Raw genomic sequence first — 6,000 nt, 5'->3', positions numbered from 1 at the left:
TTACAAAAAAATATCAGCATGCCTGTGTATGCAGGAAACATAATTCAGCATAGTGGACTTTCTGCCAGCATTATGCATGTCACTCTGGGACTTAGTCCAAATCACCTTAACAGGATTTTTTCCATTCCTTTTAAGTGCTAAAACATATTCTTCAGTGCATTTAGTACCTCATTCAGAGTGCATTTAACACATTAAGCCAAATTAGTCAGCAGTGTAAGGTCAAGAAATGCAAACAAATTTGCTGCAGACATGACACATTAGTTTTCAACGCTACTGTATCATGGTCCTTGATTTCAGCTGATTATGGAAGTCTTCTCTGAGAGCTTTCCTCTTAGTTCTGTGCATTTCCTTCTGTTCCCTGTGGCTGAATACCCATGGAACATTTTGAAATTCTTGGATGAAAGGTATTCAGCAAAGGCAGGGATCCTATCTCACATTGCCCAGCAAAATAGTCAGCAGCCCACAGCACTTTGACTCATTCTCCACAGATTCAAAGTCATCGTAGTTATCACAATAACCTTGACAATTCTCCGCATTATCCAGTTCTCTCCTTCTTCAAACACTGCTTAAAATCTTCAGCAAGTGAGTCACCCTGCCTTTCTAACAAGAGTGCTGAGCCACGTTGAAGTGATTTCATTAGAATTCTCTCCAGGCCGGAATAGATTATAATAAGATTACTGTCACCAGCAGAGAGGAAACTGCAAAGGTAGATAAGAAATTCTGAAGGTTGCTGGAGGTATGAGGGATGCTAGAAAAATAGGACTCATTCAAAATAAATAAACCAGTCAAATCCCCTTAGGAAACTTAGCAGTAAAGTTAGCAATAAAGTTGCTGAAATGGTTGAAAAAACTCTTTGTTGACTTGTGGTAGAAACCTTCCACCTTCTCTAGAAATGCCAATGGAAAAGAATTTGCAGATCCACGTGAATTTACAAAGAAAGACTTTGAGGTTAGTTGCTTAAAACAAGTTTATTTAACTCTCAGAATAAAACTGTAGTAATCTCCAACCATATCTAGCACTATGATTTACTTGGTAGAACAATGCAGACTAACAGGATGCTCAAAACTGATGAAGTATGCTACAGTTGGATCCAAAATTATTCCCAGGCACAGGAGCAGAGGTACTGGAAGGAAGGAGCCAGGAGACTGCAAGAAGAAGGTACGAGGTAGCACCATTTCTATCCCAGTTACATATAGACTTGTTGATAAGCAGCGATAAAAACACTGATTTCCACTGGAAGTCAACCCATAACATCTTCACCCCCTTGAAACATTCTACAGCTCCTTGTGCGCCCCCACACACTTGAAGGGAACAAATTCAAAACATAGGCAAAGCCAATTGATTGTCACCTTAACATCCTTCCTTTGCTATCATTCTAGTTTAGCTGCAACAATTAAGAAATTTAACAGCAATTAAGATGCAGGTCTACTGGGAATTGTTGACAGTCACTGTAGCCAATATTGTCTTTCTGTAGCCTCCCATCTGACTGCATCCACTTGCTACTTTTTCTCTGTATTTATGTTTCTGCTCTTTGGGAAGGAGTCACCTTTTCTGTCTTTCTGCTTATGGATGGAGTACAAATAGACTGAGCTGCCACCATGCCCCAGCACAACAGTAAAGCATTTCTAGGAGCCAAAATCAGGCAGAAAGAGAAGGGCACAAAAATTTTGTTCCAGCTATCCTTTGTATTTAAGATCGGAGACTCAGTAGGACTGTAACTGGAGCACAAAACCCCTTTGTGCTTATGTGCTGCTGGGGCAACAACATGAGCCTAGGATTTTGGTTTGAATGTGCATTTCATTATAAAGAATGGCTTTATTCAAGATTTCTCCCCAAAGAAACACATCTACTCAACTTTCCCAATAAAATATCCTCATTCCACAAATGAGTGAGATTTGTCAAACCTAACAAAACAAGAAGCCCTCTAATCCTGAGAAAGTTTGTAACTTGAGTGGCAAAGAGAAATGGTAAAGATGAGAAAAATAAACAAAACACATTTGATGTGTTCTTTCTCACCACTGTACATTCCACTTCCATAATAAAACACCCTCTCTTGTCACTAGTTGTAAATATAATAAATGTTCTTACAGCTAGCTATTCCCCGCCTCTTATTTTTCAAACACAAGAAATACAGCGTGTACTGTATCTTTATAACACTTCCCACAGATGATGTTCCTGGATGAAAGGTATGGCAGAGACAGAAGCATTATCCTGCAGAGTCCAGTCTGGTATACTCCGGTACCTTGTCATTGTAAGCACATCAATCAAAACCAACCAAACAACAACAACAAAACACACACAAAACTGAACAAATAAAAAAACCAACCCACAACTCTGCAGCAAGCAGTTTGTGCAGTTCCGACACACCCTCGCTGTACCTTCTTCCTGTTATGTACATCACTACATTGAATTTTAGTGCAAATCCATCCAATATAAAAAATCATGAAGACAACCCTGCCTCTAGCGACATAATTTTTACTTCAAGATTAATATTTTCATTCCTTGATGTACACATTAAACCCCTCTAATCCTTACAAATATCACTGAAACACATTTGAACTCCAGTGAAACAGAACACACAACTTACATTGCTTTCTAATTACAAAGTAAATGCTTGGTTTATTGTTCATTTTTCTTGCAACTTCAGCTCAAAATAGTGCTCTCCTAAAGTCACTTATTATTTCCTAGAAACACAGTAATTTATAAAAGCCTGAGCTCTGATGTTATGTGAATTCTCTGACCTGTGTTTGTCATTTTGTTTATAAATGAGGATGTAGGACAGAAAATTGCTGAACAATATGCAAGTGTTGGTATAGATTTATCTCTACTAAATATGCCATCTTTTTCTTGAGCACAGGGTACAAATTTGCTTTTCATACATACTCACTTTCACATTTATCAAAGTGCTCTTTAATCCTGATTCAGCCAATAAATATACTCACATGAGCTTTTGTACCTGTGGTGAATGTCACAGTTTTCAAGAACCTGCTTCATTAATTACAGGATTTAATTACAGGATTAAGACTTTGGACTACAATGTGCACTTCTTTTCTCTGGAGTCATTGCTGACACTTCCGTAACACTACAACTGCGGTAGGTTTGTTTTATTTGCAATGTAAGTTTAAAAAAAAGAATTGCTAAGTACATGAGCACATGGTAGATCTCAAATGAACCCAGTGCACAGTTCTGAGCTCTCTTAATCCTGTATCTGCTGAATTCTATATGGGCGATCCTCTGGTAACAAGACACTGCGGCTTCATCAGATGCATCCGTATGGAAACTGCAGCAGGTAATTCAATCTACGTGCCCATTCAGTCCTTGGACTCTCTCTTGAGACTACCAAAGGCAGTAATTACTGCCAGGGTTATTTTGAGATGTGGGTGCTTGCTCACTACAACTGCAGATAGCATCATTGCTTATATTCAGAGACCAAAAAAAAAAAAAAAAAAAAAAAGACTACAACTAGCCAGGAAAGGCAGGATTAAAATAAAAAGAAACAAACATTAAATAATAATGAATAAAAAATGAATCCATGTTGCTTTACCTGTTCTTTTACTCAGTCCTTTTGCTCAGTCATTACTACCCAGAACCAGGATTTTTCATTGTTCACCAAAGAATATTAGTCCTGTAAATAAAACGAAAGACAGAAGGGTCTTCAAAGCAAGGCTGTGGTAATGGTCAGAAATTTCTATCCCTCCAAAATTATATTTTATTATTGATTAGATCTTCCTTCTTGGGAAATTCATTTCAAAACATACTTTTTTTTTGGTATGTCAACCATTGCTAAATATATAAATGGAGCTTTTTCCACTCTTGAAATAGCCAAATTGACATGGAGATGAAGCCTATAGGACTTGCTTTACAGGTCCTCAGTTTATCCATTCAAAACTACAGTGCTGGAAAAGCTTGCTGCTTGGTCAGGTCTCCCCTAATCCTGTAGTCATGGCTCTCAAGCAAACCATAAGAGAATCAATGTTCTTGTTCTTCCATCACAGAACCAGGGAAAATGGAGTTGAAAGGGGAAATCACTTTGATGATCACCTTACTGCACAGTCAGATTACCCGTGCATAAGACGTTCCTGCCAGATTGGCATTTTACTTGAAGTTTCCAGTGATGGAGAGCCCACTCTGAGGCAGAACTCCAGTTTCACTATCTGTACCATTAGAAAACTTCTCCCTGATGTTCAACGTGCTCCTCCCATGCTCATCTGTTACATCCAGAGCGAACCCACAGAAAAGAATGTTCCTCTTTTCTTGCTAGCTATCTTCTATGTGTGCCTGACAACTATTTCTATGCATGTCATGTACCTTCTACTGGTCCAAGACTACCATGCTGCTTTGGGATGGAGAAAGAGCTTTCCATCCCCTCTTGCTCTTTAGCACATCAATCATAAGTTGGTCCTAACCTTATCTTAGCACATGAATTTCTCTTTTCCCTGTTGTTTGTTTTTCCTGAGCCTTGCCTTCACTAAGATGCATTATTTTAAGGGTGGTGGGAATCTCCATTCTCATAGATCATCAGAATTGGACTGGACAAAACCCTGAGCAACTTGCTCTCATGGCAAAGCCCTACTTTGAGCAGCCAGTTGGACCAGATGACCTCCAGATGTCCCTTTCAGCCTAAATTATTCCGTGATTAATATGTGTAGCTTGGAACATTTAGAATGAATGTCCAGATTAGCCTTTACAAAAGTATCAGCTGTTTCGCATTAATTGCCAGGCAATGGATTTCATGTAACATCCTTCTCCTCTCCCCGTGACAGATGAATCATTATCTCATTATGAGAGAAGGTGTGACTTTACAAAGCCCCGTGCAACGGTGCTTATTTTCTGAACAAGTATGTCCTGAGGTTTAATTGGGTAAGGGAAGTACCCCTCCTTTTTCCTCATTTAGACCCAGTCAAAAAGTCTGTTTCTGCTTACCTATTCTGATTGATTGCTGCTGGGTTTTTCCATTTCAGCTTTTAAATAGATTTTCTTTCCTCCTCACAGAGGCTTCTCTGCTCACAGATATTCAGCTTAATCTTCACATCTGCAGAGCTGGACCAGCCTCAGCATTAGCCAGCGTGAGTTGTCTCCTTTCCACTTTGCGCTTTCCAGAGACAGAGAACACAGCAGGAATGACAGCTCTCACTCTCCTGGGTGGCTGAGTCACTGGCCCAAATAAATGAAACTCCATTAATTATGAATGAGTTGGCAATAAATAAACAAACTCTCATCTGTGAAGATTTGTTTTATTCAGGTTTAACCAACCAATTGCTCCTCCGATAACTGTTGGGGTAAATTAACAAGATTTTACATTGCAACAGCTGTACTGGAGATCACTTTTTAGTTCAGCTTTTTATTACTGATTGCATTTTAGTGGTGATAATACAAATAGCCTAGCATTTATGTAAGAGCTCTTGTCCCTTGCTCCCTGAATTTATTTTATTTAAAACTCTTCCCCCCCCCCTTTTTTTTTTTTTTTTTTCCCCACAGCAAATAAGATAGCTCAGGGTTTTAATGGTCAATTCTCTTTTCCTACCATTTGTGGGCATTGTAATGCAACAGAGGTAAGTGCTCTGCCAAAATAAATAAATAAATAAATAAATCTGCATTTCTTTTCCATATTCACCCAGCTAGGACCAATCAACTATTAGTTAGAAAATTAGATTGGAATCTTATAGAACATGATTCACTTTTCCAAATAACTAGATCATGAATTGAATGGGCAAAGGTACAAACTGTTCGAGATGGTATCTTTCTGCCTGTTCTGACTCTAGAAAAGTCACCATCCTGAAGTATGTGGCAGTCTCACTACAGATTTCTTGGGAAAAAAAAATAGTTTCAAGGCGTTTCCTATAGGTATGAACGAAATGGTGTAAAATATTTAGTGTGCCCAGGGAAACCAATGAAATGTAATGATTGTAATATTGTGTATGTTATGTACAAGATCTCCCCTGCACTCTTAAGCCTGTAACCTTGTCACATAGCCATTTTCTAGCTGTGATAGGACAACTG

The 6,000-nt window shown here is 38.7% G+C and overlaps 1 long non-coding RNA gene across 1 annotated transcript in view; it reads right to left on the bottom strand.

The window, feature by feature from the left end:
- Window positions 1-949: 949 nt before the first annotated feature.
- Window positions 950-6,000, bottom strand: part of LOC311433880 — a 30,388-nt gene continuing 25,337 nt past the window's right edge. The window contains exons 2-4 of the long non-coding RNA XR_014691038.1: window positions 4,924-5,154; window positions 3,545-3,625; window positions 950-1,145 (exon numbers count right to left, since the gene is read on the bottom strand). This is a non-coding gene — a long non-coding RNA (uncharacterized lncRNA). The remainder of the gene's footprint in view (window positions 1,146-3,544; window positions 3,626-4,923; window positions 5,155-6,000) is intronic.

The sequence above is a fragment of the Aythya ferina genome (genome assembly GCF_964211825.1).
Source record: "Aythya ferina genome assembly, chromosome: 3".
Classification (NCBI taxonomy): domain Eukaryota; kingdom Metazoa; phylum Chordata; class Aves; order Anseriformes; family Anatidae; genus Aythya; species Aythya ferina.
This window is presented reverse-complemented; position numbering and strand designations above follow the sequence as displayed.